Source organism: Sinohyriopsis cumingii, unplaced genomic scaffold (assembly GCF_028554795.1).
Source record: "Sinohyriopsis cumingii isolate HCF-2022 unplaced genomic scaffold, ASM2855479v2 utg000127l, whole genome shotgun sequence".
Classification (NCBI taxonomy): Eukaryota; Metazoa; Mollusca; class Bivalvia; order Unionida; family Unionidae; genus Sinohyriopsis; species Sinohyriopsis cumingii.
The window spans coordinates 6,337,966-6,361,407 of NW_028315871.1; positions in this window are offsets into that span (position 1 = coordinate 6,337,966).

Here is a 23,442-nt window from a genome sequence, read left to right on the forward strand (position 1 = left end):
TATTGATATCATCAACTTGATATGTGTATTGATATCATCAACTTGATATGTGTATTGATATCATCAACTTGATATGTGTATCGATATCATCAACTTGATATGTGTATCGATATCATCAACTTGATATGTGTATTGATATCATCAAATTGATATGTGTATTGATATCATCAACTTGATATGTGTATTGATATCATCAACTTGATATGTGTATTGATATCATCAACTTGATATGTGTATTGATATCATCAACTTGATATGTGTATTGATATCATCAACTTGATATGTGTATTGATATCATCAACTTGATATGTGTATCAATATCATCAACTTGATATGTGTATTGATCTCATCAACTTGATATGTGTATTGATATCTACAACTTGATATGTGTATCTATAATGTATTGATTCATATTGTGAATCATATCAATACATGGTACAGGTGTGTCATTTCATCCCTACTTGCAGGCAACAAAAATGTAGATTTTCGTATATTTCCCCATTTTCTGGCCACTTTTTAAACTTATCTAAACAGTTACTGGTCATAAACTGTTATATGGAGAGAGAGTGACAAAATAATTTTATTTTCAGACATACTAAATTAAGAATCAGAGTATACATCATTTCCTGTATGGAGGACATAACATTTTCAGGACTGATGTTCATTGGTTCAATTTATCATCAGCATTGTTCTGAGTCAACAGAAACATGCACAAAAAAATTGATATTAATCTTGCTAAATAGAATATTTCCAATGGAAAAACGTGTAGAATTATATTTTTGTACACACACAAGTCCAATGGCAATATATCTATGCAAACAAAAGGAAACATGACCAACAGAACTGCAACTTTAATTCTTTATTCATAAAAGAAAACAAAAAGCATTATCACATAAGTATTCACTATATTTCAAACAAGTATGTACAGCCTAGCTTACCTTGTCCACTTTTGACTGGCATTGAATGTGTCAGGCACACCATTACACACTAGATATTATTTTCTTCACAAGATTTTTAGGAAAATTGAAAATAGTCATTTTTTGTTTCCTGAAAAATGAGAAATGTAATTATTAAATTATGTTTGAATTCATTGTACCTGAAAAATGGTTAATGTTGATTACTTTACTTTGCAAAGATGTTTTGTTTCAATGTTTGTACTACAAGAGACCTTATAGTGGGTCTTTATATGTGTTAAGAGTTTCTTCAGACACAGTTTACATGAAACAAACTACTAATGTACTCTTTATACCGCAATGATCAACCTTTTCATTTTATTTCTGTAATGAGCAAGAACTGTTAAATATGGTTCAGGTAAAACTCACACAAGTCTTCTATCATAACATTACTAACAATGTGTTTACATTCAGAAGTATCTTAAAAAAGATGAAGATAGCAATAATTCAGAAACACAATTTATGATAGAATAGATGAACATAATTTTTAAAAAAATAAAGTTTCTTATAGAATAGATGAACATAAACAATAATTCAAAAAGACAATTTATGATTGAATAGGTGAACATAATAATTTAAAAAACTACAATTTATAATGGAATAGAGGAACATAAATATTAATTCAAAAAGACAATTTTTGTTAGAATAAGTGAACATAATAATTTTTAAAAAACTACAATTTATAATAGAATAAATGAACATAATAATTATTTTTTTTAAGCTACAATTTATAATGGAATAGAGGAAAATAAACAATAATTCAAAAAGACAATTTATGACAGAATGAACATAATAATTTAAAAAAACTACAATTTATAATGGAATAGATGAACATAAACAACACAGCTTAGAATAGTTATATACATAGCATTAAGCACTGTTGATAATATTAGGTCTGTCATGCTGACACAAACAGTCATGTGACTGGTCATTCAAATCAAAGTCTGGTTGTTAGCGATAGAGACTTATTGTGGACAGGAAAAATACTAGGCTGCTAAAAATCAACCCTCACCCATGATGATATTGATTGGCAGTTAAGGTGCTGATATGCCTATTCATTAAAACATGCAAAAATTGGCAGCTATTTTTGTCTGCATACATTGGTGTACTTTTATTTACTGTACTTACAATTCATTTACTGGTACATACTCTTACTGGTATTTCTCATGGCTATATGGAGCTACTGTCTGCTGAAGGGTTCTTTTGGTGTCATGTACATTATATTTCTGGAGCAAATCCTGTGTTGGGTGACTTGTAAATCCACATGGAATAGCATAACCCTCTGTTCTGTGGACATTTTGAATTTTCTGCTAGATATGGCTGTTACCAAATACCAGTAAGTGTATAAAGTCTATGTGTTCCAGAAAGATTTGTATGCAGCAAAATTGCACATTTCAGTGAACAGGTGACTTCAGACCCACATATTGTCCATCAGTATTGATTTGGTTGGGGGTGGGGGGATTCATCCAACGAGGAAAACATTTCCTCAAAAATAATTATATTATTCTCTACTGGACTGAAATTATGCCCATATATCACTGCCACTCATTGATTCCATATTATTTGCCACCTAATGAAGAAGTACAAAGTTAGGTCAGTTGTGACGGTTTTTATAATAATTTCTGTTATAGCTATATATGGCATTTTGACATCATTGCAACTATTGTTAATTATAAATAGCTCTTAATTGGGAAATGCATTTTATCCAATTATTTTCCTTGTCATCTTGTGCTACATAAAAAGGCAATATTTTTACAAGTATTCTTTTCATCAATTACTAGGTAGATAGCCAGAAATGACTGAAAACTTTGGAGGGATTTCTGCTTGATATAATAGCTTGTAAAGGAACTGAAGATCATCACATGTTCTTTCCAAAAGTATTTGACTTTCTAATTTATCTTTGTACTTATGTGATCAATTTCAGTAGCAGTTCTGCTGTGTCAAGAGAAAATGTTGTGGTACAGATGGAGAAAAAAAGTGTTAAGGGTGATGACAAGGAGAGGTTAGAATAATAGAACATTTTCTTTTCTTTGATAGAATTATCCTGAGTGTGTGTACCTGGACTTTAATCTGTAATGTGATATTCTTACATAATCAAGACATACATTTATAAAACTTGTAAGTTTGAGTACTTATCTCAAAATTTTGTTCTTTTACTAAAATGTATTCCAAGATCATTTCTTACTTTTCAAAATGATGGTTTCAGTTCAGAAATCTGGTTCAGATTTTGGATATTTTGTGTGTGGGGTTTTTTTTGCAACTAGGCAGTTGAGGACTAAATAACTGAGGCATATTTTTAATATGCCATTGATGTGATTTCTAATAAAAATATTTCACATTTCCCATTAACATGCCATTAATCTGGGTTCTAAGACACATATTTCACATTCCCATAAAATTTAGCTTTTATGTTATTTCTGCCTATATATGGCTTTTTAAGATAAGCACCCTGCACTATATCATTATGTTAAACTTTATGAGAATTCTTTTGGATTAACAATTGGTTTACAAATAATTAATTTGGCGATTGATTATGTAAGAATGACAGCCATATTCAAACTTTTTCCTAAATGCTTGAGAAAGAATTTGAACACCACAGCTTTGCATCTAGTTTCAGACAGTTTGGTATGATATATTCTGGCCAGGGCTTTGACAAGGTATTAACTGTGTACTATTCAGAAACAAGTGCTTATATATCCATCACCCTCATCTTCACTGATTTGCACACTTTGTTGATGGCTACAACACCGATCAAATCAAAGCCATTCTTAAGAGTTTTATTGATAAAAGACCTTTTGTTATGTACCAGATAGCCACTACATGACTCCAAGAAAACCATTATAAGTCATTCTGACTGGAAACTATTTGTGTCCAAAAAAAACATTACATCCCATTCTGACTACAAACACATGTCCAAAAAACCTTTACAACCAAGTTTACCTGGCAACACTAAATAACTCAAGAAAACTATTTCAAACCAGTCTGACTGGAAACACTAAATGAGTCCAAGAAAGCCATTACAACCAGTCTGACCGGAATCACGATATATTTATATAATAAAATCTGTAGCCAAATTATTAAAAAATGTATATGAGAGGCAAGATTGTATTACTTCAACACATTTTTAGCACAGTAAAAAGATAAAATTAAATTCACAGAAAAACACTCAACTAATTGGATTAAATGATAATGATTTGCCATGCAGTATGGCTTGTAATATTACTACTGTTTATAAAATAGTAAAAACTTGAAATGGTTTCTCTCCAAAAACTGTTACACAGATTTTGACAAAATTTTACCAAAATGAACTCCTGCTGATATTGAGGGGGGTGGGGAGGGAGCAAATTAGGCTTATATGTCACCTAATAAGGCCAAACCACTAAAGAAAAGGTTAACAAAATAAATTTTAAAAATTCTCAACAGAAATTTATGAAATTTTATAAAAGCATTCAGGCATAATTTTCTTTCATTGTACAATTATTCTGATCTGACATCCATTATGGCAACATTATTAAAGCTAGAAAGCAAATTCTTGAAATGACAATTTTGCCAAAACACTCAACAAAATTACAGCACAATTTTGCAAAAATTCATCATGGTTTGAAAGTCTCTAATTCTACACAAATGATGCAGAATCTGCTATAAAAGTCACTGAACATGCCAAAAAAAGAGACACTTTCAACCTTTTTTGTTACCAATTAACAGATTTGGAAACAAATCAAACATAATGCATTATATTAACTCTTTCTTGGTCATTGGGTCTTGCATTTGGTTATTAAGAAGATGCAGCTGAATTATCTTGGGGACCACTAGGATTTCTTGTATTTTGTTAGCTCTACTGGTCATAGACCAGAAGAAATTTTATGATGGCCTGTTGACCAATGTCCATCTGTCCATCAGCACAAGTTTGTTAAGACTACTCCTTCTAAACTACTTAGAGGAAACTTTATACATGCGTTCATCCCATGGTGTACTTGGTCTAAATGAACATTGTGCCATGTGGACATCAAATACAGCCATCACTGTGGTCATATAGAAAATATTGTTATCACTACTCCTCCAGAGTGGATGGTCTTGGGAGATTTCACAAAAGGCTTCATATGATGTCTGGTTGATCCTAAATAAAGATAGGACTGATGTGATATCCAGTATGACTAGCACAGTTGCCATCTTTAAAATCTTGTTATTGCTAATCCTCTTGAACAGAAAAACTAATTGAGAGTTTTCAGCAGAAGATTTCTTGTGATATTTAGTCGAGCCTAAATGAAAATGGGTCCCATCTGATATCATATTTGTCCTCCACAGTGGCCATCTTGAAAATTTTATTATTGCTGCTGATGAAGTGTAATATTGCCATGGGATTTTCACCAGAAGACTTCTTATTATGACTTGTTGATCTTAAATAGGCAGTCCCATTGGCCATCTCAAAAATCTTGTTTCCAGCAAATCTTACTCAATGAAAAGTAATTTTGCCATCTTTGCCTGGTCAAAATGAACTTGTTGGTTTGGGGGAAATGTTTTGGCACCAAATATTGGACAGTATATATCATGTAACAAAGAAGTTGGAGTTGAGTCATAAAGAAGTAGAAACTTGCTGCAATAACCAAAAACAAAGGGGTTTTCTGTTGATATGACTTTTAAAGGTCTAATGGTTTGCTCAAGTCTAAACTGTCTGCATGCATCTTTGCAGACACTTTAATTATTACATGTACTTATTTCCTTAGGCATGGGGAGGACTGATGATAATTGTTGGTATTGATTTTTCAGTATCCCAGATTTATCTGCATACCTGTAATAACCCAGTGTAAGGAAAAACCTCACTGTATTTTAAGGCCATATCATAGTCTCACTGAGTTGTATTTATTACAGAAAAGTATAATATTTTGCTTGAAAGTTTTTTTCCAGGTGATATATTGATCTGAAAGATGATACTTTGGACTTTGGAAGTGTTGTCATAAAAGTTTTCCATGTTTGAGTAAATCCATGTTTGGAATAGGATAAGGATCACTTTTGTCCTGGTTGTTTGCATATTCTACACAGTCCATCACCTACTAAAATACATGTTACAAGGAAATTTAATTTACATTTCTAATCAAAGCCTATTGATGACCTCAGGGGAACAATATCAGGCTATCGTCATACAACTTTACTAACTCCAGATTTTCACACAAAATATATTCTCACCAATGGCTGAATTTGTCAGTTTTGAGTAATATTTCCAAGTCTGGGTGCATTTGTCAGTTTTGAGTACATGTAATATTTCAAAGCCTGTGGTAGAATTTTTTATTCAAAATTTTAGGTAAGTTTCATGATGGATGGTTCAAATCTCAGCAGAATCTACACAGTTCTCATAGAACATTTTTGTTGTCAAGTCACACAGCCTGGTATTCTGAAACTGTTAACACAAATGTTCTTTTACTTCATGGAAATTGTGTAAGGTCAGATATACTATTGAAAGGAGTGTGACTTTAACCATTTACGCATTTAATATTATATTAATAATAAAAAAACAGTATGGTAAATTTTTGGAGTGAATTTGGTGACCAAACTTCAACCACTGCTGTAGAATCCTTCATTATGCAGAACTTTTCACTATAGGGCCCATCACTATACAGAACTCTTTAACTATACAGTCACTATATCTCACTCAAACATTTATAATACAGTACTCCTGGTCATTATATCTCACTCAAACATTTATAATACAGTACTCCTGGTCATTATATCTCACTCAAACACTTATAATACAGTACTCCTGGCTGTTGTTGTAGGGTTTAACAACATTTCTCAGTACACGATAGGCTATACATGGCAGCCAGTATCAATGGTGGAGGTAGAACCACCAACCCATGAACTGCTACTGGCAAGCTTTCTCACATACCCACATTAGCCGAATCCGAGACTCGAACCCACGCAGAGGTGAGATGGCAGTGATCCGTAACGGAGAGCGCTTTAGACCACTCGGCGTACTCCTGGTCATTATATCTCACTCAAACACTTAGAATACAGTACTCCTGGTCATTATATCTCACTCAAACACTTAGAATACCGCACTCCTTGTTATATATGACCCTTGATTATACAACCCTGTACTATATATGACCTTTAATTACACATCACTCCTCACCAGGGCCACCAATTTAACCCAATCACTCCCTGCGCATTAGTAATTTTTATAAATATATCTATAGGAAGAAAGTAATTTTAAAGTGAAGGAAGAAAAGCTTAAGTTCAATATCATATAAAACTTGTTTAAAAGTTTATTTCTAAAAGCTATGCTCACAGGGGGCCCTGCATGTAAATCCAGGTTGCCCTGCCAAAATGATCCAAATCAGGTCCCACATTTGCTAAGGCCATTACTGCTCCTCACACTATAGCCCTTAATTATGACACACTTCTTGTCAGGTTTATTCAGTACAAGGCAGTGTGACGCCCATGAAAAGCATTATAATGTATGACTTGTGGATAAAGAGCCTAAAGTACTCCACTGTAGCAAATGAGTTTGTCTCATTTTGAGTGATTACTAATTAAGTATTAATTGCTAATTAAGTATTAGTCTTACATGCAAAACTGTGCCTGCTAAGGTCCCATAAATTCCAGTTCTTAAAAAGGCTAAAATTGTTTTTCCAAATTAAAGAGTAGCTATCTGTAAAGAGGTGTATTCATGTTGCTTATTAGATAGAACGTTTATTTGTAACAGTCACTTGCTTGGATTATGCAATGGGGTGTATCCATCTTGCTTACTAGGTAGATAGCCTGCTATTCTGTAATAGACATTTTATTAGTATATCTTCTTACAATGATGCCATGTCTAGTCTTTTCATAGCTGATTATTTATGACAATATAGTTCAAAAACTATTTTTACAAACATATTTAGGTGTAAATAGCTTTATCTTTGTTAAACAATAGCTATAACATTAAATTCAAATTAACTTGTTTCCTTTCCTCTCTCTCTAATGTCACAAATGTCTCCTATCTAACTTAAACTAACATTGCTTTTTTTAACATATCAAGAGTCTGCTGTCTTATTTAATAAACAGTCATATCACAGTAATACAAATGTTTTGTGCTTTAAATGGAGACTGTACAGCAAAATTTTCTGATAAGAATACATTAATTGATCAGTGTTAAAATTGAGAATCGAAGAAAAAGTATGGGTTGCTATATTTAACTTGGAATCATACCTTGTCCAATAGTAACAGTTCCCACATGCAGACATTATATCATGTAGCATTATGCTGTGTGATGTGCTTCACTGGATGGGACATGAATCTGCCACATGTCTGCAGCATGATGTCTCATTGCTAGACATCACTATAAACTGCCACACTGCAGACATCATAATGATTTGGCTTTCACATTGTTAAAGTTATATTAAAAATCAGAAAATACACACATTCTACTTGGAGAACTTCAGTGTTGTCTGTTGTGATATCATGACATCATTTTTGGGTTCTGGCAGATAGCCTCAACAGACAACACTACAGGCAAATAGCCCCAATAGACAACAATACAGGCAAATAGCCCTACAAGACAACACAACAGGCAAATAGTCCCACCAGACAACACTACTTGCAGATAGCCCCAACAGACAACACAACAGGCAAATAGCCCCAACAGACAACACTACAGGCAAAAAGCCCCAACAGACAACAATACAGGCAAATAGCCCTACAAGACAACACAACAGGCAAATAGTCCCACCAGACAACACTACTTGCAGATAGCCCCAACAGACAACACAACAGGCAAATAGCCCCAACAGACAACACTACAGGCAAATAGCCCCAACAGACAACACTACAGGCAAATAGCCCCAACAGACAACAATACAGGCAAATAGCCCTACAAGACAACACAACAGGCAAATAGTCCCACCAGACAACACTACTTGCAGATAGCCCCACTAGACAACACTACAGCCAAATAGCCCCAACAGACAAAACTACAAGCCAAATAGCCCCAACAGACAAAACTACAAGCCAAATAGCCCCAAAAGACAAAACTACAAGCCAAATAGCCCCAACAGACAAAACTACAGGCATAGTCCCACCAGACAAATTACAGGAGAATGGTTGCCTACTAGGCTCAGAAAATATACCCTTGCACAAAAAGTATAGGATAAAATTTCCATCAGCAGAAGATAAAATAATGATTTACTTAATGTCAGCATGAATGTCCAATTTTTAATTCAGACTGAAACTAATACACGTCTTTAGACTTTCATATTCTGTATCAGAAGCATGAGAAGTTGAAGCAACTGCCTGGGTATATTAAAATTGTATGTGATAACAATAGAACATTGAATTACAATGTTAAATAGTATGTGATGGCAGTAGAACATGGTAATTACAAAAACATTTAAATAGTATAGACATAACATGGTGATTATAGGAAGAGTCTAAGAATAGTGTCCTCATATCAGTTGTAAATATTCCATAATGCATTGGACAGACTTTAAATATTATTTAATAATTGTCAATTCTGGAGACTAAAAAAATTATTATAATAGAGCTAAGGAAAAATATTAATGTTACCATGTTACTATAAAGCATAGTTTCATGTCATTTTCTAATTTGCTGTTAAATGGACTGACAAGATTGATGATTTCATGTTAGATATTGAGAGACTAGATTTTCCTGAAATCTCTCTCTCTCTCTCTCTCTCTCTCTCTCTCATACATGACCCAGCAACTTAACTACAGACCAGTTACAAAGCACTGTTATGTACTATTATACACTAGAGCACTACAAACTTGACATTATATTTATTAAATATTAAATTCACTCACACACACACACACACACACACACACACACACAGACACACACAATAATGATGCCTTTTGTCAAAATATATATATATGCAAAACTAATGCATTAATGATGTAATCTTAAACCATGAACTATAGTTTATATAGGCCTGTTCGATAACAGTTGTTACATCCCTTGACTTAATTAATTTCCACTAATTTACCCCATGATGCAATGCTCTTCCAGTAAGCAAATCGGTGCTGTGAAGAAGGCCAACATAGCAAAGAATTAAAGTTATCCAACATTACATAATGTGTGTATGTATCTTATTAATCATGTCTTCATTTGATATCAGTTTATAAGGTTCTCATCAGTCTATTAGATCCATGCCAATAAAAATGTATTAAAATGCAAAAAAAAATTTTTTAATCGGCATCGCATGTGAATTTACCAATTTTCATATCCTTACAACATGTCTCTACCCATGCAGTTTTGTGATGGTACCACATATTTAAACGCTAATACAGTAGATGTGAAGCATAAAATTCAAGCTATACAACACTATATAATATTTGTAGATATGTTATTAATTACTTCTTTATTTGTCCGTTCGCCTAATACTTTCCTATACAAACATTACCGATCTTCATAACCTTGCTATATGCATCTACCCATGCCATTTTGTGATGGTACCACATATTTGATGCTACTGCTATAGATGTGAAACAGATTTCAAAAATACAACAGTCTATTGTATGTTTAGGTATCTTAATAAGTACATCTTCATTTCTCTGTCTGTGCGCCTAACGCCTTCCCATACAAGCGCTGCCAATCTTCATATCCTTGATACGTGCGTCTACCCATGCGGTTTTGGGATGATGCCACTTATCTCAGTGCTAATACAGTGGATGTAAGGCAGTAGAATTCAAGCATTACAACAGCATATAACGTGTATATATCTTATTAAGTACGTCTTCATTTGTCTGTCCGTGCGCCTATTGCCTTCCTATTTAAACATTTTCCATCAATAAGTCATACCAATTGAGACCGCTCCAGTAGCCTAGTGGTTAGAGCATTCGCCTGTGGGTTCGATCACCAGCCGAGTGATACCAAAGACTTACAAAAATGGTACGAACAGCTACCTCGCTTGGCGCTTAGCATTAAGAGGTTAGTATTACCACTGCTCAGCCTGGTGTCAGGATAATGTGACTGGGTGGGACATCATGCTACATGTCTGCGGCATGATGCCCCATTGCTAGACATCACTATAAACTGTCACACTGCAGACATCGTAGCAATATGATTGAAAACTTGTTAAAGCTACGTTCAAAATCCAAATCACACACACACATACCAATCGAATACAACCACCGATTGTGAAAAAATTTGATATCAATTTATATGGTTCTCATCACTCTAACTTGATCTATGACAATAGAAATGTGTAAAACTTCAAATAAAATAGTTAGCATTTTTTACTCAATATAGCTTAGGGTTAGCGACTTTAGCGATCTCCATATCCATTGCTGTGTGCTTCTACCCTTGCCGTTTTGCGATGGCGCCATATATTTCTATACTAATACTATAGATTTCAAGCATAGAATTCAAGCTATCCAACTGTATAATATGTGTATGTATCTTATTCAATACGTCTTTATTTGTCTGTCCGTGTGCCTAATGCCTTCCTATGCAAAAGTTTTTCCTGAAGACAAATAGATCATACCGATTGTAAGCAGCCACCTACTTCGACAAATATGATATCAATTTATATGTTTCTCATCAGCCTAAATTGATATATGCCAAGACAAATATGTGAAAATGCAAAATAAAACAGCTGTGTTTTTTTTACTCAGTATTGCTTAGGGTTAGCAACTTTACTGATCTACATATCCGTGCCATTTACCTCTACCCATGCCATTTTGCGATGGCGCCACATATTTCTAAGCTAATAATGCATAGAATTCAAGATATCCAACAGTATATAATGTGTATATGTATTTTATTAAATACATCTGCATTTGTCCACCCATGTGTCTATTGCTTTCCGTACAATGCTGTCAGGCATTTCTGCACTCCTAAGGTTTCCGTCAACAAGACTGAAGCAAAACACATACCCAATTCTACAAATTGACGAAATAAAATACTGCAATGCTTACCATTTGAAAAGAGGCAGTTGAATTGTCACCAGAATATTCTGTTCAAAATAATATTAATTTTGAACACACGGGATACACACACACACCCACCCACCCCCGTGTTTTCGTCACTCGCAATAAGTCGGCCTTTTCTGCACATAGCTTTGAAAAAATTAATGTTTAGCCATCGGGCTATAAAAATGAAATATATTACTTTGGACTGTTTCTGGCAGCAGTTCAGTTGAGTAATTAGGTCATGTTTATAGCTAGTTTTACAAAATTCAACGTAATATTGCCAATAAATGGCAAGAGATACTAAACAAACTAAACTGATCTTGTAAAAATAAGTAGTGAAGTTCATCATTTTATAACAAAAATAAGCGGTCATGTGGAAGAGAAACATCAAATGAATATGACGTAATGTGTTTACAACGTCTTGTTTATGGGGGAAAATTACTTAAGAATTTAGAAACAGACTGTTTGTCGGGGAATTTCTTGAGAGCCGGTGAGTTTCTTGAGAATCCAGCAAGGTAACACATTGGGTAGCAGATGATTTTGTATGTATGGGACAACTTGCAAAATTGGAAACTTGGATTAAGATGCAGAATTGTTTTACGGTATATGTTTCCATCTTTTATATAATGTATTTATTTGTATGATTCTAAAACATATAGTAAATGTGATTTTCTGGGTTACAGGTTCATGAAGGTCATGGAATGGGTCTTCATGTTGACATTTAGAAATCACATTTTCATATGAATTTCAAGTCAAAATGTTGTGAGATATTTTTGCACACTTTATGAATATCACTTTTCTTAATTAAAGTACGATTGTACTTTTTTGAGATAAAATGGAGTTTTGACCAAAATTAACACGTGATCCAGTGTTTACAGAAATGACGTATCGTTGTGCAGAATTACCCGACAAGCAGATTTGGCCGACATGGTGATATAAGCAGATAAGTCATACCAATCGTTGTTGTTGTTGGGTTTAATGCCATTTTAAGCACAAGATAGGCTATACATGGCGGCCAGAATAATTGGTTGAGGAAGAACCCTTGAAAACCCTGAGAAGACCCACCGACCCACAAGAAGCTATTGGCAGGCTTTCTCACATACCAGCGTTAGCCGAACCTGAGACTCGAACTCACAAAGACAGAGGTGAGATGGCAGTGATCCGTAATGGTGAGCACTTTAGACAACTTGGCCACTCATATGCAACCACTGATTATGACAAATTTGATATAAATTTCTGTGTTCCTCATTACTCTAGATCAATTTATGCCAATAGAAATGTGTAAAACTGCAAAATAAAAAAGTTGGTATTTTTTTTGCTCAGTATCCCTTAGAGTTAGCGACTAGCTAGTTGATGCATTCATAACGGGAGTATTGGACATAGAACACAATTAATTTTACTATATGTTCTCTACATTTGTTTCCCAGTACTGATCTTTCCAGTGTGACAATCAGTGCAAATCGTATGTTAATCTAAAATACCTTCAAAGCTGACTTCACGATGATGTTCTTGTCAAAGGTTGGCCTGCTTTTTTTTTTAAATGCTGGACTGTCAACATAGCAGCATGTAAACATAACACAGATTTCACTTCCGGATCATCACCAAGGCCCTATTACTCACTGTGCACTGTCGCCGAAATACGCACAGACAACAACACTCTGAGCTCATATTATGAAGAATAAACAGTTACCTTTAAATCCCTACCAAAATGCATAAAAATAAAACTCTTCTATCACCACCAAAATGAGAGAGGAAAAAATGTTCTAGGTACTGAAATGGAAGTATTAATTGTGACCCAATTCCTATTGCTCGCCGGAAATAGGGATGGTAAATTCATGCACACAGTTTCTGATTTCAATGTACCAAAGAGCTCTTCAAGGGAGCCTATTGTCAGGGGCGGTAACAACCCTTATCAAACAGGCTTATAGCAGTCACTATATAAACATCAAATTAAAGTCACTACAACTTCCAAATATTATGTATTTATGTGCACATTATTACTGTAAATATAAATTAATATTGTAAAGAGTTTATACGTTTTAACTGTCTTTTATACCACTGCAAGTACAAAGTTATTTTGAAATATTATAATGACATCTGTTTCATTTTCTCCTACAAACTGAATTTGCTTCAAGCAGACTGTAACAAGATGTAGTAAGTATTATATTCCTTAACTGCACTAGGACACAAGCAAAATGTCATTGACCCAATGATTTCTAATTTTCAGGTCAGTGTTATACTATATAATGTGCACTATAGTATTATGCTATTGAAACATGGACTCTTAATTTCAAAAAATAAAACCAACCTTGCACTGTATCAGAGGTGCATGGTATTACCAGTATACAAATTTACCATGGTATTTTTTCTGGTGGTATGTACTACAGCACTTTTTCACTGTACAGGTATGTCAGTAGATGCCATCAGTAAGGAATGTATGGGAATTTCCGAGGAAACATGTTATGACTTTATTGATGTTAACAACATGCTTTCACTATTCATGACAATATAGTTCAAAAACGTTTTTACAAGCTGTTTATGTATCTGTCAAAAATTAATGAATATTACAAATATATTTTTCATCCTTTAATCACATGTTTGACACATGCCATCTACACAAAAGCTTGGCCAAATGGAATGCTGTGAAACACTAATTCTAGTTCCAGCTTTCAAATATTCAAACTAAAAAGAAAAACAAAAGACAGAAATAACACGTCGTATTTTAGTTATTTACCAGCATATTTATTCCTTGATAGTACTGTGAATCATCATATTATTGTATGGATCATGCTTGTTTTTTGGCTGAACTTTGAATAATTTCTCATGTCCACTAAATATTTCTTCTTTTTCTAAAATAATTTTGTTTAGGCCCTCTCTGATCAGTATGTTGCCCAGGCAATTGCATCACACTTAAAGTTACCCTGCCTATTATATCAGTAGTGTAGCTAGAAAATTGTAGGTTAGAATATCAGTGCTTCCTATATTTATAAACAGCTTCTCAAATGTCTGCATGATGTCTTTCACATTATTAGGCTTGGCTATAGTGTAAGGTTGACTATCCCACTGTAGGCAGCTATAGTGTAAGATTGATTATCCCACTGTAGTTACAGCTATTGTGTAAGGTTGACTATCCCACTGTAGTTACAGCTATTGTGTAAGGCTGACCATCCCACTGTAGCTATAGCTAATGTGTAAGGTTGACAATCCCACTGTAGTTACAGCTATTGTGTAAGGTTGACAATCCCACTGTTGTTACAGCTATAGTGCAAGGTTGACCATCCCACTGTAGTTAAGCTATTTTGTAAGGTTGGCCATCCCACTGTAGTTACAGCTATTGTGTAATGTTGGCCATCCCACTGTAGTTACAGCTATTGTGTAAGGTTGACCATCCCACTGTAGTTACAGCTGTTGTGTAAGGTTGGTCATCCTGCTGTAGTTACAGCTATTGTATAAGGTTGGCCATCCCATTGTAGTTACAGCTATTGTATAAGGTTGGCCATCACACTGTAGTTACAGCTATTGTGTAACGTTGACCATCCCGTTGTAGTTACAGCTATTGTGTAAGGTTGGTCATCCTGCTGTAGTTACAGCTATTGTGTAAGGTTGGCCATCTCACTGTAGTTACAGCTATTGTTTAAGGTTGGCCATCCCACTGTAGTTACAGATATTGTGTAATGTTGGCCATCTCACTGTAGTTAAAGCTTTTAGAGGACAATAAGTAACATATAGCAAATGAATCTACTATAAGATACTGGCCATTCAATTTTCAAAGGAAAGACAGCTGTGATTTTCTTTTGAGCTCAGATAAGTTCTTTTCTGTTATCTCAAGATAATTAATATTTTTTCCAAATAATATCATGGATACAACGCCTGCTCCAGAACATTGAATTGTTTGTTTCAAATAAAGTTGTGGTATACTGTGGTATGTTTTGCCATATGTTCTTAAATTCTGCAGTATACTATGGTACAGAAATTTTTATGATGCCCAGCTCTACAATTTAGTAATATGCTACTGAGACAAGATTATTAATTATCAAAATAGTTATACCATATCTTACAAACTGAAGCAGACTATAGCAAAATATAGCCAGTATTAAATTTCTTATATGATAAATTTACTTCAAAGACAATCCTAATAATGCTATTGAGATGGATTTTTAATTTCCAGGCCCCCAATAGTTGATACAAGAACCGAAAATAAAGTTGAACCAAAAGCTACCAGTAAGCATTCAAATGATAGACATCAACCTTTGCCACCTGAGGATAAGAGATTTGAAGATACATCAAAAATTCGTCCACAACCCCCACCTCCGCAGAACAGTGACATTAAAGATCGAAATCAGCAAGGGATATCTGGCAATATTGATGATACACGAGGCCTAGCAAATGAGACTCATCGACCCAAGAAGCTACCTCCTCTCGAAGATGCATCAAAGGAGACCAAAAAGGAAAGAAAGAAGAAAAAGAAGAAAGATCAGATGAGTGATGGGAACCAAGAAGAAGACATAGTATAATTAAATAGTACAAGAACATTGCCAGTTCCAGGAGACCAATCTGATGGAAATTAACTAGTATGATCTAATCACTACAGCTTTATCAGATTGTCAGAATGGAGAGTGCATTCATGTTCAGATTGTCAGAATGGAGAGTGCATTCATGTTATTTTCAGCTAAACTGTCTAGGAACAAAATTTCTGAACCAGTCCTCTCTCTCTCTCTCTCTCTCTCTCAGTAAGGGGTGTTCTGTTATAATACAGCTGAGAGAACAAGAGACCCATGGCCTTTATAAGGTGCATTTAATAGAATTAATTTGCAAAAAAAGTCTCAGACTTCTGCTTTAATTACAGTGGCATAATATGCTCTTTTAACATAAATTTTATTACAAGAAACTTAATTTTTGAATTTTCTTCATTATTTAACAATAGTCCTTTGCTATAAAAGTGATTTTGGGTTTATACAATTTGTTCATTATAATGAAGTATTCTCATTGTGTATAAAGTGCTCTCTGGAGTCTGATGTGGTTATATGTTATATCAAGGAATTCATATTACCAAGGTTTTATATAACAAGTTTTTTCTATTCAAGAGCACTTTCAATAATTAGGTAATGGTTATGTCATCTCTAACCAAAAATGATTGAGTACAAGTATTACATGAATTAGAATTGCCCTTGTAGAAAAGAAATGAAAGTTAAATCTTGAGAGTAAAACTATTTCAGGAACCAAACCATTTGATGGAAATACATGTACCAGGAACCATTGGAAGCATTTCAGTAATTGTTTTTTGTCCCTAATTAGTAGAAATTCACTTGGCAACAGTTATGATATCAAGTCCTGAAGCCTTTATTTCCAAATGATTGAAATTTCAGAAACTGAAGTATAATAATTCCATCACTTCAGACTGTGATTATATTGGAGGGCAGGGAAGGGCACAGATCCATGTGATTGATGATAATGTATGAATGAATAAATGGACAATTGAAGTCTAACATGTCAGTTGATGATAGCTTACAATATAGGGCAATAATGTGTTTTATAGAAATGTGATATGAGTAAATTGAATCCGTCCATTATACTAAGTTTTATATCTTAGCAAATAATTGAATTTCTGGATTTGTATATCTAATGGTCTTAGTATCATCAATCATCCATGTGGTACCCAGCATCTTCTAGCACTAAGATGTAGTAAATTTATTAGACCCTAATGCCAATCTGATACAGAAAGATTACTACATGTCAGTGGCAGACTGATACGGAATAATTACTACATGTCCTGGCAAACTGATACAATAAGAATTAATTAATAGACTCCAGTGGCAATGTGATACAGCACAATTACTAGACACAGGTGACAGTGATACAATATAATTACTAAATATCACTGTCGGTGATACAGCATAAGTACTACATATCACTGACATAATGTGTACAATCCAGGGTTCATTTTGTACCTAATTAACACCTCCCCAACTCAAAGCTGAATAATATTTTCAGATGGTTGCATACAGATGTGTAGCTAAATTACTGGCAGAATAAGCATACCATTATGTCTACTGCCAGAACAACATTACCAGCAATGCAACATAGCAACTCCATTTACATCCCACTGCCATGAAAACATTGCCAACAAGACAATATAGCAGCTTACTTTACATTATATTATGTCACAAAGAACTTTGGCATGAATGGTATTTATATATTGATAGGTTACAATTAATGAGGACCCATCTTTGAAAATTTACAATTACACCACTCCCTCGCTAACTCACACCCTGATAACTTGCGAACCCGCTTATAATGTGGGATCAGGCATGGATCCCATTTTTTAAACCAGGAAATACCCCAAAACTTGATCCCTATTTGTTGAACTTTAAGAAAATTGGGATTAAAATATGGTAATAGAAACTTTGTATCACTCGTTTTATTGTCGAAAACAGGAGATCAGACCTGGAAATTTAAAAATAGGTCATACAACTTTTTACATTTTCTTTTCAAATGACATTCCTTGTACACCACAGTTAATGATATGTAAGGAAATTTTGATCAATGAACATGTCACTCATGCCGAGTGGAGGCATTTAATAAATTAATATATATTTAATAATTTTTTATCAATTGAAAATTGTGTTGTAGTTTTATCTTTTAGTTCCTTTTAAGTGTAATCATCATAAATGCAATGTGTCCTCTTGTAATTAAATGTAAAATGCGTCAATCTACCGTAACATCTAAGTCCACGAGCATTTCTCTGAGAACCCAATTAAGTGCCGATTGTGTTTTGATAACTGACTTCCTGAAGTATTTGTTGTATCGTAGCACTGAATTAAAAGGTGGCCTCCTTTGTATCATCATGTTAATTATGTCTTTTGAATCAAATAAAGGAGGTGGAATAAAAGAAAAGTTAAAAGGCACAAAAATCCTACAAAACTTAAGCTGTAGCGGCCCTGGTCATATGTCGGGTGAACTCATTTCATTTGATGAATCAAACACTTATAAATGTTAGTGTGCATGTTACATAAACTACCTTAAATTAACTGACTCTTGCGTAACTGTGATCAAAGATAACAAGGCAGCCAAGTGAAATGAATACCTCATAAAATAAAGAGCTTGATTTCACAGATACGGACCATTGTGGGCAAGCGAGTTTAAGAGAATTCTTGGACTGGCACTTAGAGATATCCTTAAGGATGATAAGAAGTTTCATTATTAATTCCAAAAAAATCACGATATCAATATTGTACTAATTGAGCAATACAGAAATTGAGTTTCAACGTAGAAGATTGTCTCATGAAATAAATGTTGCTTGTTTTTGGGAAAAAGGAATCTTGTTTGGTGATGTATCAACAGTTAGTCTAGTTCCCTGCTCTTGGGACTCCCGATTTGGCAGGATAATAACAAACACCACTACGGGAACCAGACTCATCAAGAAAACAAAAAGCAGTGATGTAATACATAGATTTTTTACGCATACATGTGATGGTTGTTGAAACCAGTTGGAACGAACTTTCATATGTTGGACATTTTGAAAAAATAAATATTATTTAAACAGAATAACAAACAACTTCATTAGAAAAGCGCGTTATTAAAAGTTATTATTGACGTGATTGTAAAATGAGGATTCAGTCAATAAACAGCCCAGTTCTTGAATGCCACTCCCCCCTCCCCCCAGGTTTTCTCAAAGTCAACACAATTTTTTTTTAAAAATTGGAGGTCTCTCGGTAACTTGCGCTCGCTTAAAGTGCGGTCTCTGTTTATGGACCCCATTGTGCATGAGTTGTCGAGGGAGAGGTGTAGTGAGGATCCATTAATTGAAAATTTACAATGAGTGAAGTGACTGTTGAGCCATGTGTGCAGTGATGTTACTGTAGGTTACTGTTAATCATGTGTTACTATTACTGTAGGATCAGGGATAGAATTGATTTGATGCTCGCTCCCACATGTTGTAAGAGGCAGGTGCCTGGGTGGCATATTTCAGTAATTATATTCAGCCAGTCATGGAATTTTTTTCTGTAAATATAATATTTAATGTGCCACTGCATATAGGCATGTTTTAGAAGTCATGAAATAATTAGTGGCTTATGACCAGATACACTATGTCTTATATTTTAGTAATGATAGATCATCTCAGGATATGCCATTAGAGATAAATTACATTTTATTACTTGTGCCTTGGGTAGGCAAGTGGTCTAAGGTGCTTGCCTTTACAGGTGATCTCACCTGCCTGTGGGGGTTTGAGTCTCAGGACTAGCCAAAGTGGGTATTGGAAATAGTTTGCCAGTAGCTCCCTGTGGGTCAGTGGTTCATCCCTGGGATTTGTTGGGTTTTTCCTCCACCATTCATACAGGCCACCATGTATCCTGTGCTAAAAAATGGCGTTAAGTCCATTACAATAAGAACAACATCAAAATTTGAACATATTGCTGACCAGTCTCTCAAAATAATGGATAACAAAGTGATATACTTTTAACATGATCACAATCATTCACCATCAGTAATTCATTTATGTATATAGTTTTTAAGACATACACTACAAGCACCTATAAGGAAATGAAGAAGAAATGAAATAATGTAATAATTGCCCACTACGATTTACCGGTACTCTTACTAGTACAGTAGAACCTGGCTTGAAAGACCATCCCTTCTGTCAAAAATTAATGGTCTCTCAAAACAATTGGTCTCTTGCAACAAGTCATGACACTTCATAACTAATAAATCTGTGCCTGGAGATCATGGTTTCTCAAAACAGGTGGTATGCCATAATTGTGGTCTTTCAAGACAGGTTTTACTGTATTTACATGAATACACTTTCTCCATCAGCAAAGCAATGTACACAAGACCAATGCGATTTAGTTTATGTCCAAAGTTTGAAGAAAAAAATGCATTCACAAAATATTTAATTTTGCAGTATATAAACTTAGATTAGATACTTCAGGTTTCAAATTGTGAAAGTAAATAAATGCTAAATTATATTCTTTTTAAGAATCCTGATGAGAACTGGTTCCTGAAAAAATTGAGATATGAATACAGTAATGATCACTGACATGACTCTAGTTCTTTTGCCATTTCAGCTATGTATTATAGTATTTTTAAATAGCACTTTTTATATTGTACTGTTACCTTTTGAAAATGTATATATTATGTATATATTTTGTAAATCGTAAATTATGATCAGTTGTGAATTTTAACAGTTTTGATATGATGTGTTTGTGATGACATAAATTAAATTGCATGTGTAGAGATGTTTGTTTGCATTCTCATGTGATACAATATTGATTGGCTGTGTAGAGCACCTTTTTCTATACTATATAAGAAAAGTCTGTGATCTTAACTTTTATGAATTTATGTATTTTTATGAATTACAAGTTTTAGAATTGATTTTATATGTATTCATCTGTCACAATATTTGTATGCACTTGTAAGTACATGTAATATGTTTTTGTATTAATTTCTATACTCATCAGAAGACATCACTGGTATAATTATATAATCGTCCATAAAGTAAGAATAGGAATATAAATTAGTTTGTAAAGTCAAATAAATGTATTTATATTAAAGTAATTGTATACTTGGTGAGTTTATGTGGAAGGATATAATTGTTAAACTAAGAAATATACAACATACATGTACCAATGCAACATACATGTATCAATGCAAGATACATGTACCAAAGCAACATACATCTGCCAGTATTATATCTCTGTCCCCAAATTTTCCCTTCTCTGATATTTGTTTAGTCTCAGTTGTACTTCCATCATTTTCTCCTAATTTAAACCAAGGAGAGGACGAATCTTAAATCAAAGAGTAGAACTGGATGACCTGGCCATTGATTCTGTAGTAATCTGAATTTAGGACAGCCAGTCTTTATGCTGTAAATCTAAGTGTTGAACTTGATGATTTGGCCATTAATTCTGTAGTAATCTGAATTTAGGACAGCCAGTCTTTATGCTGTAAATCTAAGTGTAGAACTGGATCATCTGGTCCTATAGTAATGGACACACAAAAGGATCACAATGATCTTACAAAACTTGATTAGACTGCTCAAGTCCCAAGTGGAAAATTTTAAGTTTTGATGAAACTCAAATTTGTAAATTAATTAATCTGCTCTTGTGACCTACAGTTAGAGCGTCCACCTCCGATGCAGCGGGTCATGGGTTTGAACCCCAGCCAAGTCATACCAAAGACATAAAAATGGTACCAAGTGCTGCCTTGCTAAGTGCTCAGCATTAAGAGGTTAGTGTTAGGACTAGTCGGCTTGTTGTCAGGATAATGTGACTGGCTGGGACATGATGCTACAAGTCTGCGGCATGATGCCCCAGTGCTAGACATCACTGTAAACTGCCACACTGCAGACATTTTATTGATATGACTGAAAATATTTTAATGCTACATTAAAAATCCAAATCAAACACACAAACACACACATGTACCTAAATTAGAGTCATATAATGTCACAAGTTTCATTCTCAATAGCTGGGATCACAATTAAGTGATTAGCATGCTGGACTTGTGACTAAAAGGAGGTGGGTTTAAATCCTACCATTGTTTCACCCCTAGGTGACTGTCATGCTGAGTTCATGGACAAGGCAATTTACTGCAATTGCCTTGGCACTGAATAACAATTTCTGTGTTACTGTTACTTAAAAAAAAATCTAGGTCCATGCAAGATTCAATCAGTCGCAGTTTGATCCATCATTTGTCTCAGGTTCCACATTTAGTAGCAGGGGTCACATTATAACAGGGGATAGCATGAAGGAAGGGTATAGCATGCAGGAAAGGGATAGCATGCAAGAAATGTGACCAAAAGGATGTGAGTACAAATCCTACCATTGGTTTCAATCCCAGGTGACTGATGTGTCCCTGGGCAGGGCACTTTACTGCATTTACCTTGTCACTAGAGAACCATTCTTGTGTTTGTGTGTCATTTAGAATAAAAAAGCCCTCTTTCTAGGGCCAAACAAGATTTTAGCCCAGAAAAGATCTCTAGTGACTATACTTGATTTTAACTACAGTTTTATCCATTGCCTTTAATTGATGTCAAACTAATTTTCCAATTGCAGTTTCTTTTCCTGGGATATAGATTCTTTTGTATAACAAGCGCAGTGACTACCAGTCTTAGCATTTATCATTTGAAAAACAAAACCAAATTTGGATAACTATTACTACCATGTTTACCCGTATCAGTCCTTTTAGTGTTGATTGATCATTGGATTTGGATGGACATTACATCAACATTTATTCATGCGACAGTTATACAAATGTTGGTTATACATAGGTTTAGTCTGACCATTAACCCATATATTAACCCCTATGGCAACCCTTTTTGTTCTAGTTATTCATGGGTTTTATCCAACCCCAAACCCCCCCCCCCATGTTTATCACTATGTCATCCCCCTTAGTGTTGGTTATGCATGTGATTTGGATGACCAATGCCACCATGTATCCCTTTGGCAGCATCCTTAGTACTGGTTATATGTGACATTTGAATGACCATTACTACCATGTTTACCATGATGTCAGTACCCTTAGTGTTGGTTATACGTAGGATTTGAATTACCATTACTATCATGTTTACCACGATGTCAATACCCTTA